The sequence below is a fragment of the Mirounga leonina genome, unplaced genomic scaffold (assembly GCF_011800145.1).
Source record: "Mirounga leonina isolate KUSES-001 unplaced genomic scaffold, KU_Mleo_1.0 Mir_127, whole genome shotgun sequence".
NCBI classification, from domain to species: domain Eukaryota; kingdom Metazoa; phylum Chordata; class Mammalia; order Carnivora; family Phocidae; genus Mirounga; species Mirounga leonina.
In genome coordinates, this window is record NW_023270316.1 from 43,397,453 (window position 1) to 43,409,731 (window position 12,279).

At 37.7% G+C, this 12,279-nt stretch overlaps 1 pseudogene; it reads right to left on the reverse strand.

Annotated features, from left to right (window-relative positions):
* Positions 1 to 8,134: 8,134 nt before the first annotated feature.
* LOC118009163 lies at positions 8,135 to 9,122 on the reverse strand (annotated as a pseudogene).
* Positions 9,123 to 12,279: the final 3,157 nt, after the last annotated feature.

Here is a 12,279-nt window from a genome sequence, read left to right on the forward strand (position 1 = left end):
GAACTGAGCAAGACTTTCTTTTCAAAGAAAATCCTCTGAAGTTCAATCAATCAGAAAATATTCTAAGATCCCATCCCCTACCAGCTTCAGTTTAGCCAAATCCAAGATTTGGTATGGGTCCTTGTCACTTAAGTATGTGCAATGTAATTGGCTAGGCAATTTTAAAGAGACACATGGGAAAATTACATTTAAAAAAAGAGAGAGAAAATAATTTTTTCCCCTAGGAATTTTGAGTTTAAATAATTCTTTAACACTGGACTGATGTTAGGGTACCTGGGTGGCTCAGTGGGTTAAGCATCTGCCTTTGGCTCACGTCATGATCCCAGGGTCCTGGGATCAAGCCCTGAGTCAGCTTCCCTGCTCAGCAGGGAGTCAGCTTCTCCCTCTCTCTCTGCCCCTCCCCCTCTCTCTGCCCCTTCCCTCACTTGTGCTCTCGCTCTCAAATAAATAAATAAAATCTTAAAAAAAATACAGGACTCGGGGGCGCCTGGGTGGCTCAGTTGGTTAAGCGACTGCCTTCGGCTCAGGTCATGATCCTGGAGTCCCGGGATCGAGTCCCCCATCGGGCTCCCTGCTCGGCAGGGAGTCTGCTTCTCCCTCTGACCCTCCCCCCTCTCATGTGCTCTCTCTCTCTCATTCTCTCTGTCTCAAATAAATAAAAAAAATTAAAAAAAAAATCTTTAAAAAAAAATAAAAAATAAAAAATAAAAAATAATAATACAGGACTCAGAAAACTATAAAATACTCATGAAAGAAATGGAGGATGACACAAAGAAATGGAAAAACATTCCATGCTCATAGATTGGAAGAACAAATATTGTGAAGATGTCAATGCTACCTAGAGCAATCTACACATTTAATGCAATCCCTATCAAAATACCATCAACTTTTTTCAAATAAATAGAACAAATAATCCTAAAATTTGTATGGAACCAGAAAAGACCCCGGATAGCCAGAGGAATGTTGAAAAAGAAAAGCAAAGCTGGTGCCATCACAATTCCGGACTTCAAGCTCTATTACAAAGCTGTCATCATCAAGACAGTAGGGTACTGGCACAAAAACAGACACATAGATCAATGGAACAGAACAGAGAGCCCAGAAATGGACCCTCAACTCTATGGTCAACTAATCTTCAACAAAGCAGGAAAGAATGTCCAATGGAAAAAGACAGTCTCCTCAACAAATGATGTTGGGAAAATTGGACAGCCACATGCAGAAGAATGAAACTGGGCCATTTCCTTACACCACACACAAAGACAGATTCAAAATGGATGAAAGACCTAAATGTAAGACAGGAGTCCATCAAAATCCTAAAGGAGAACACAGGCAGCAACCTCTTTGACCTCAGCCAAAGCAACTTCTTCCTAGAAACATCACCAAAGGCAAGGGAAGCAAGGGCAAAAATGAACTATTTGGTCTTTATCAAGATAAAAATCTTTTGCATAGCAAAAGAAACAGTCAACAAAACCAAAAGACAAACGACAGAATGGGAGAAGATATTTGCAAATGACATATCAGATAAAGGGCTAGTATCCAAAATCTATAAAGAACTCATCAAACTCAACACCCAAAGAACAAATGAGCCAATCAAGAAATGGGCAGAAGACATGAACAGACATTTTTCCAAAGAAGACATCCAAATGGCCAACAGACACATGAAGAAGTGTTCAACATCGCTCGGCATCAGGGAAATCCAAATCAAAACCTCAATGAGATATTACCTCACACCAGTCAGAATGGCTAAAATTAACAAGTCCGGAAATGACAGATGTTGGCGGGGATGCGGAGAAAGGGGAACCCTCCTACACTGTTGGTGGGAATGCAAGCTGGTGCAGCCACTCTGGAAAACAGTACAGAGGTTCCTCAAAAAGTTGCAAATTGCACAGCAATTTGCACTACTGGGTATTTACCCCAAAGATACAAATGTAGGGATCTGAAGGGATACGTGCACCCTGATGTTTATAGCAGCAATGTCCACAATAGCCAAACTGTGGAAAGAGCCAAGATGTCCATCGACAGATGAATGGATAAAGAAGAGGTGGTATATATATACAATGGAATATTATACGCCATCAAAAGGAATGAAACCTTGCCATTTGCAACGACGTGGGTGGAACTGGAGGGTATTATGCTGAGCAAAATAAGTCAATCAGAGAAACACATGTATCATATGACCTCACTGATATGAGGAATTCTTAATCTCAGGAAACAAACTGAGGGTGGCTGGAGTCGTGGGGGGTGGGAGGGAAGGGGTGGCTGGATGATAGACATTGGGGAGGGTATGTACTATGGTGAGCGCTGTGAATTGTGTAAGACTGTTAAATCACAGACCTGTACCTCTGAAACAAATAATACATTATATGTTAAAAAAAAAAAAAAAAAAAAGGAGATAGCAGGAAGGGAAAAATGAAGGGGGGGAGGAAATCGGAGGAGGAGAAACACCATTAGATACTATGGACTCTGAGAAACAAACTGAGGGTTCCAGAGGGGAGGCGGAGTGGGGAGATGGGTTAGCCTGGTGATGGGTATTAAAGAGGGCAAGTACTGAATGAAGCACTGGGTGTTTATGCAAACAATGGATGATGGAACACTACATCAAAAACTAATGATGTAATGTATGGTGATTAACATAACATAATAAAAAATTTAAAAATACAGTACTGATGCTGAGTGGAGTGCAGGTATAACTTAGGGGTTCAACCTCAGATGTAGAGATATTTTTCATTTACCCAGGCCAGTGAGTCTCAGGAAAATGAGGAACTCTGTAATAAAATTATAGGAGACACAGGGTATTTTTTGTTATCAATGGGAATAAATTTTAGGAAGATAAAGTTTTTCAATCAGAAAGTAACTACATGAAAAAATAAGAATGAATATAGAAAAAATCAATGATTTTATATCAGGCTACACTTCAAAGATATGTAAATATTCCATTTTTCATGCATTTAAGACAGAATCAGACATAAAATTATATTAAATGGGGATTTGAGGTAATTGGAATTGTATTCCATAAAAAGAGGCTGTATATTATGGCTTGGATTCTGTTTATGGTTTAATTTAAAAACCTTATCTAGACTGGCTCAAGATACTTTCCTACATGTCATTAGGAAAGTTTTCAATTTAGTTAAGGAAATATTGATAATCAAAACACCCATTCATGGAAGCCTTAAACTTAAGACAGTTATTTCATATGATTTAATTTGGTCGGGTTCAATACTCCTTTTTTTAAAAAGATTTTATTTATTTTTTTGACAGAGAGAGAGAGAGAGAGAGGATAAGTAAGGGGAACGACAGGCAAAGGGAGAGGGAGAGGCCCTCTGAGATCATGACCTGAGCAGAAGGCAGAAGCTTAACCGATTAAGCCACCCAGGCACCCCTCAATACTCTTAATAGCAATGCTATAATATTCAAATTATATTTTTGGTTGAATTAAGGAGATTTAAGTTTCCAATTTGAAAAATTCTTCAATCATTTGATCTTAATATCAGAAAAAAATATTTATAAAGGAAAAGAATGAGAATTCTTATTATCCTAGACTTATTTTATTAATAGATAAATCAAGTGGTGTGTGTGTGTTTGTGTATAAAATTGGGGTGGGGCTAGGTATCAAAGAAAACTATCAATGTAATTTAATTACTGTTCCTACAAAACTAGATTTGAAGCATATATTTTACTCCCACAGCAATTTTCAAAGATATCTGTGACTGCATTTTCACAAACATTAGATTTGGGGGAATGTAATCTGGGCACTTTCTGTGAGTATATATTTCTACTCGTATCACTTAAAGTACAGATTGGTCTGGGTGGCATATATGAATGATGAAAATAGATTATGCTGATTTGATATTTATTATTTTAATCACCCCCAACTAGCATAGAGGTTGAAATGCCAGTGGTAGGCTCAGCCAGCTCGGAGGCTACATTTTGGAGGGGATGCTTACTAGCTCTGTAACTTCGGACAAGTTAGTTAAACTAATGCGAAAAATACAAAGGTGTGATAAATAAAAGAGATGGTGCTTAGGATATATTATTAATAATAGCTCTTACAGTATGTTAGGTAAGAGGAAACAGCAGTTTTACCTTTTATAGTTAATAAAGATTTATGTTTACTGTTCTTACAGGAGAGATCTTTAACCAAAAACTTTGTAGGAATTGCCTTTAAGTGTATATTTGTCAGCCTACAAAGAATTACCCAGGGGTTCGGCAGAGAGAAATGCTGTTATTATTGAGGGGGGAAAAAAGATCCAAGTAAATATGGATCTTTTTGTGTTAAGACTGTTTGGGTCTTAATGATATAATCTTTCCAATCTTAACACCCCACTTCTTTCTTAAACTCCTATAATTTCATTCTTCATTTAATTGCTAATGCTACTCATGGGATCCTTCCCCTCCTGCTGCTGCTACATTAATTCTGATAATTTCCTAGTTTATTTGCCTCCACATTTTATTGTTTCTGTTTTCTTTTTTTTCAAATAATTAGTTCTGATTTTGGTCACATTGATCCAATTGTTTAAAATCTACACCCATGTGAGCATCTGGGTGGCACAGTCGGTTATGTCGGCTCAGGTCATGATGTAAGCGTCCTGAGATTGAGCCTTGCCCCGGATTCCAGGGTCAGCAGAGTCGGCTGGAGATTCCTTCTCCCTCTGCCCCTCCTGCTTGTGTTCATGCTCCCCCACCCCCTTCTCTCCCTAAAATAAATCAATCTTAAAAAAAAAAAAACCTACATACACATACACATTTAATTTTGGCAATCTTGTTATCTCCTTTGATTACAATATGTCTTGTTCTCAGATCGCTATTTTTAATTAATTTTTTATATTAAGTAATGCTAGTGTATTATTTAACAAGTCAAATTAAGACTTCTGCTTTTGTCTATAACTGAGTAACAAGAACTAGGTTTACTGTCCCCTCTCCCCTGGTTACTTAAACAACTAGAAAATAGGACAAACTATGAAACAGAAAACAGAATTGTTAAAGAGGCGCCTGGGTGGCTCAGTTGGTTAAGTGTCTGCCTTTCGCTCAGGTCATGATCCTGGGGTCCTGGGATCGAGCCCCGCATCCGGCTCCCTGCTCAGCGGGGAGCCTGCTTCTCCCTCTGCCTCTGTCTCTTAAATAAACAATAAAGAAAAAAAAACAGAATTGTTAAAAAAAATTTTAAACTGATAAAACCAAGTATTAGAAAGAATCTGGTACAACTGGAAATTCTACAATAAAGATTGAACAGTCACTTTAGAAAACATTTTGGCAGTTTCTTAATGTTTAAAAATTAAACCAATACAATGCAGCAATTCCATTCCTAGATATTTACCCCAAAGTAAATAAAACATATGTCCATAAACCTTTTATTTGAATTATCATGCGTGAGTTAGTCAAAATGGCCACCTTTTTCTTTCAGTTTTATAGGAATATAATTGATGTACAGAACTGTATAAGCTTAAGATAGAATACATAATAACTTAACATACATATACTATAAAATGATTACCACAGTAAATTTAGTTAACTTGTGTTTAGGCAATAAACACATTAAGCTTAGTTACATTATGTAATATACATGACTATAGTTTACTGTACAGTATATTTGAAAGTGCTAAGATAGTAGATCCTAAAGGTTCTCATCATAAGAAAAAAAGCATTTTTTTGGAACCATATGCAGTGAGAGATGTTAATAAGCATTTATTTATTTATTTTATTTTTTTTTTAAGATTTTATTTATTTATTTGAGAGAGAGAATGAGATAGAGAGAGCATGAGAGGGAGGAGGGTCAGAGGGAGAAGCAGACTCCCCGCCGAGCAGGGAGCCCGATGCGGGACTCGATCCCGGGACTCCAGGATCATGACCTGAGCCGAAGGCAGTTGCTTAACCAACTGAGCCACCCAGGCGCCCGATAAGCATTTATTTTTATTTGTCCACTTAAATTTTATGGTATATGGTATATATGGCATATTATATATGGTAATATTCAACTTGTATAAACTTTTCCTGACAAATACATTAATATAACCGATTACTGTACATCACCAGAGTTGTTAAATAATCAAAGGAATCTACTAGTTCATATATAAACAGTTGATATTATCAAAGAAAAATGATTCAAAAAAAGAAAGGAAAGCTTTATCACAAATAAATAAATTATTATAATGTGTAAATACATAACTATAAAATAAATTTGCATTGGTCTAGCAAACCAACTTTTTCTATTCATATCTTCACTGTCAATACTAAATCTTAGTTTTATTTTGCATTGTGATATAAAATTTGCATTAAAACTAAATCAACTTGTACATAAATTTTAGTATTTTTATTAATTGCCTAAGGCATAATATTTCCCAATGAACTGAATTCATTTATATGTTTATTTCTGAACACATGAGATAATGCATTTTATATGACTTAAACAAACATGTAACGTGAAAAAATTAGAAGCACAGTTAACAAAATAATGATGTTTATACTGATTAGCATGAACACTCCTGAGGATAAGGAATGTGGAATTAAGGTTTCTGATCCCCAGTATTCCAAGGCATCACTTGTTTCTTTTTTAGAGTCACGAACTGGACATTAAGTTAGAAATGAGTGTTGGGGTGGCTGGGTGATAGACACTGGGGAGGGTATGTGCTATGGTGAGTGCTGTGAATTGTGCAAGACTGTTGAATCACAGATTTGTACCTCTGAAACAAATAATGCAATATATGTTAAGAAAAAAAAAAGAAGAAGAAGAAGAAGAAGAAGAAGATAGCAGGAGGGGATAAATGAAGGGGGGAATCGGAGGGGGAGACAAACCATAGAGACGATGGACTCTGAAAAACAAACTGAGGGTTCTAGAGGGGAGGGGGTGGGAGGATGGGTTAGCCTGGTGATGGGTATTAAAGAGGGCACATTCTGCATGGAGCACTGGGTATTATGGACAAACAATGAATCATGGAACACTACATCAAAAACTAATGATGTGGGCGCCTGGGTGGCTCAGTTGGTTAAGCGACTGCCTTCAGCTCAGGTCATGATCCTGGAGTCGCAGGATCGAGTCCCACATCGGGCTCCCTGCTCCGCAGGGAGCCTGCTTCTCCCTCTGACCCTCCCCCCTCTCATGTGCTCTCTGTCTCTCTCATTCTCTCTGTCTCAAATAAATAAATAAAATCTTTAAAAAAAAAAAACTAATGATGTAACGTATGGTGATTAACATAACAATAAAAATTTAAAAAATAAAATACTATTTTTCTTTTCAGAAAAAAAAAAAAGAAATGAGTGTCTTCTTTAAATGATTCTATATACCAATCTTTAAAAAACATATTTACCAATGAACTTTGTTTTCTCTTATGTTTTCTTTTTAATCTGGGGATGTTCTTACAATTGGTGGTAGGAAAAGAAAAGAGCTTACATTCTTTCCATCTAATGAACTACTATTGATTCAAATACATGTACTAGCAAATCTTTTCTTCAAAATCCAAGAAAATGTAATGGCATATAATATTTACGTTAAATGGATGAATATGCTGGTATGATGCTGAATATAAGGTCATTTTCCTTCCCTCGGCTGAATCCATACTATATGAGATTCTCACTGATACACACAGAAGTTGCTGCCCAAAACTGAATTCTCTTTTTAACTGGAAAGATTCTATCCCTTACATTCTTGTCTCTTAAGTTTTGTTTTCCTTAGTTTTTTCCTGATGTCATTTTTTTTAGTTCCAGGACCCCATCCAGGATACCACATTTCATTCCATTGTTACATCTCCTCAGCAGTCTCTTGACTGAAAGAGTTTTCCATATTTTCCTTACTTTTGGTGACCTTGAAAGTTTTGAGGAATACTGGTGTGGTGGTGTTGTCGAATGCCCCTCTACTGGAATTTACTGATTATTTTCTCACAATTGGACTTGCAGTTATGTGATTTTTTTGGAAAAAGATGGAAGAGCTACAATGCCATTTTTATCACATAATACCATATAAAGTATGTACTGTCTACATAATTTATCACTGTTCATGTTGATCTTGATCATGTGGTTGAGATAACAGTGTTTGTCTGGTTTTGCTAGTATAAGGTTATTCTTTTTTTTTTTTTTTTGGTAGAAACTGTTTTCCATCAACCTTATAACCTTTTTTCCATTTTGTTTGCCTATGTGGAAGAGCAGCTCAAGAGCACTCAGTGGTTGTTCTTAGCCATTCAGTGGCCTGAGCATGAGCAGTGGGAGCAGCAGACCAGTCTCCAGTGGCAGGCTGGGTGCTCCAGTCTTCAGTGGGGAACTGCTGAAGAGCCTTCAGACCAATCTGTGACTGCAGATTGAGTAGCAGTGAACTCAGGAGCTGGAGCAGTCCATTGACCCTGAAATCCCTCCTTGGTCATATAGCCTTTTCAGCAGTGGCCTGCTCTCCCTTTTCAATCTCTTCAGGATCCCTGTAGAAGTAGAAATCAGGCATGACCTCCCATGGGGTTCACAGGAAATGGTGCCACTCACATGCAGAACTTCCCAGGCCAGCATCCACCACATCAGAGCCGCTGAGCTGTTGCAAGGGATGGCCACATCTGCGTGGTGCAGAGAAGAATCTGTGTTACACAGAACAATGGTGGGCAGGTTAATGTAAGAAGCTGGCGGTCAGCCCTGGGATCAGTGACCACCAGAAGTCTCGGCCTCCGGAAGACCACCTGGATCTGGTTAGTGAAGTTTCCAGGAGTGAAGCGGCTGGCAACAGGAGTAGCTCCAGGGGCAACAGCAACTTCAGCGCAGCTCACTGGCCAGTATTCCTGGTGGATGTGACATGGACATCAGCAGGGTTTTCAGTAACAGCAATGGTACCAGCTGCCAGCAAACGCTTCTCCCAGGTTCTCTTCCAATTTATGATATACATACCATCACTTTTCCTTTTGTAGATGTACTGTTCCATTTGGAAGTCAAGGTTTTTGCCACCTAAGTGGGCTCCTTCTGTGATGAATTTGAAGACCTCCTTCTTCATTTGCAGGACATCAAGGGCTCTGGACATTGTGAAAGTTTCCCTTTAAGTTACTATGGGAATGCAGAATAAGGCCATATATACCCCTCCCCGGGTAGTGCAGAAAGGCAAGATTGTTCTTTCTTCTTCTTTCAATACTGTATTTTGGAAACAAATCATTGGGTGCAGCCCATATTTAAGGAGTGGGGAGCTATACTCTCCTTCCTTGAAGGTAGTAGGTCTACATAAATGTTTCAGAATTTCTGCATGGGGATTTCCCTCTTTTCTCCAGTCATTTATTTAATAATACTCTGTATCAGTATGGAGTCAGGGATATTTATTTTATACTTTAAGTTATAATTCAGTGGTAATTTATTTTTTTGGTTGTTCAAAAAGTTCCAACTTCGGCCATCAGGAGTTTGTTCAGTCAACTCCAATGTCCCTTTAACGTACCCTCATCTGTGTGTTTTTGTCATTTTGTTGCTATTGGTTATTGTCTGTTTATCTGTTTTTGAGAACTTCCTTACTTTCTGGCAATGTAATGCTCCAGATTCACCTTGTATATTTCCTGCCCCCAAACCGTGGGATTAGCCATTTTCCAAGGAGCCCTAGTTCTTTATACTGGAGAAAGTTATTAGAAACTAAGACCTGGGCATTAATTGTGAGCACTGCTAATGCAGTGTCATTGTTTACTGGCCTTCTAAGTTGACAAAGAATATGTATGCGTATACCCTAAACTGTGTATATGCACATGTCCATAAACATTTTTATATGTAAATATTCATACCTATATTAAGCTATTATGAGTTCATCCTTGGTCTTGGTATATAATATTTTACACCTTTTTGAGTCCAATTTGCTACTTTGTGAGAACCTTTGTATCAATGTTCATGGGAGATAGTAGTCTGTACTTTCCCTTTCTTTTAATGTATTTAACTGGTTTTAGTATTCTGGTAATGCTTGCCTCATAGAACGAGTTAAGATGTGTTCTCCCTGGGGCCTGGGTGGCTCACTCAGTTAAGCATCTGCCTTCAGCTGGGGTCATGATCCCAGGGTCCTGCGATTGAGCCCAGCATGGGGTTCCCTGCTCAGTAGAGAGCCTGCTTCTCCCTCTCCCACTCCCTCTGCCATTTGTGCTCTCTTGCTTGCTTACTCGTGCTCTCTCTCAAATGAATAAATAAAATCTAAAAAAAAAAAAAAAGATGTGTTCTCTCCGCTTTTATTTCATTAAATAACTTGCTCACAATGGGTATTATGTCTTCTTCAAATGTTTAGTAAAATTTACCAGTAATATTATCTAGGCCTGATGTCTCCTTTATTTGAAGATTATTAACTGTTGGTTCAACTTCTTAATAGATATAAGCTATTCAGATTATGTTTTCTTATGTGGGTCTTGGTAGTTAATGTCATTCAAAAAATTGGTTCATTTCATCTAAGTTATTAAATCTGTGCACAGAGTTGTAAATAAAACACTCCTATGATCCAAAGATTTATTAAATCATACATGCAAAACATGCTGCTAGTTGTATTAGCAAAAGATCAATATGTAAAAACACTCCACAATCCTGCAGCTATCAATTTAAAAATGTGTTCTTAGAAGTGGTTGAAAGGTCCAACACTGTATTCTTCCAGTGTATAAATTGTACTGAACATTGTGAGTTACGGCACTGAGTTTTCAAAACCTCACAAACACAAAGTAACATTTTTAGGCAAAGCAACAACAGGAGTATGTATCCATGTAGGTGAGGTAAAGAGTAGGGTCAGTTTCAGTGTTAGTAATCTGGCAAGACAGTGATGTTAAGATTCGTAGTTTAAGAATAAAATAGTTTACAAACTGTAAACCTGCAACAGATGATTTTTACTCCTACTTACCAGAAAACTGAGGAATGCACATATTAAATTTGAATACAGTAATATGAAAACAAGAATGCATTTTTGCTAATCTACAAAAAAACCCCACAAAGTTTTAGTACAGTTCAGAAAGATTTTATAATACAGAGACCTAATGTTCATTAAGGAAGAGATAAGAAATATACTACTAAGTTAGCAGTTATTCAAAGTGAATTAAATACTCAGTTGGGGAAGAGGTGACAGGTGTAAAAAAAAAAAAAAGGAAAAGCCTCCGATAACACTGATAATACCAACCTTTCTTCATCATCTCCTGCACCTGACAGAAAATAACCTTTTAAAAATTTTACCATGATACTTTTATTCAGCTTAATTATTCTGTGTACAGTGTAGTATACGTTAATCTCCACTTCATATTTTGTCAAAATACTGTCATCATCTTTTGATCATGTCAAATATTTCACACACTCCACTCCAGTACACCCACACTTAAGAGCAGCCTACTTCATTAGGGGAAACGTATGAGTAAGATTTTTGTTCAAAATCTCAGCTAAGGCTAATAAACTATTTTTTTAATTCACCTCAATATTAAAAAGACTGATCCAAAGAACTGAGTTACACTCATTCCATTATGATATAGAGTACAGTGTTACATAATAAACACTGATTGACAAATTTCTGAATATATTATAATCCAACATTTCATTAAGGAGGGTGTTTTGCTTCACATACCTAAAAACTACTAAAAAGTGTCTGAATTTTCTAATATCAGAAGCCACAGGCTTCTTGAAGACAAAAGTCCATAAAACAGGTTAGTGCAGAGTGTTTGTAGCACACAATGCAACTTGGTTCAGAGGGTATTTTGTTTGGCTACTCAATCTAAGCAAGGATAGCGACAACTAAAAAAATAAGTCTTTAAGAAGCTTGTCATTTTAGAGCTAAATTTTAATAGAATGTGAAAGTTTGAACCCATCCTTTAAAGCACACAAAACTCTGGAATTTCTGATTAGCTCAAATGATTGTATGGAAAAATGAATCTGTAACAAAAATTTGGCATTGAATGTGAAGGCTTCACCAGTTTTGAGCAAAGTGTGCATAGGTTCCAAGAGGAACCAAGGAAGGAAATGAGAGGCTTAGCTATTTCCCAGCAGACACTTTCCCTCCCTCTTCTTTTTTTTTTTAAGATTTTATCCATTTGACAGAGAGAGACACAGTGAGAGAGGGAATACAAGCAGGGGGAGTGGTAGAGGGAGAAGCAGGCTTACCGCGGAGCAGGGAGCCCGACGTGGGGCTCGATCCCAGGACCCTGGGATCATGACCTGAGCCGAAGGCAGTTGCTTAACTGACTGAGCCACCCAGGCGCCCCTCCCTCCCTCTTCTTGATGAGAGTGGCCAGAGACTGCTGGAGAAGCTTCAACAAAAACTGCCTTGAGGTGTGATAGCCAGGTACTTCAGTCACTTTACAGCCCAGAACCCCTCAGCCATGGCAAAGCCCTGTATGG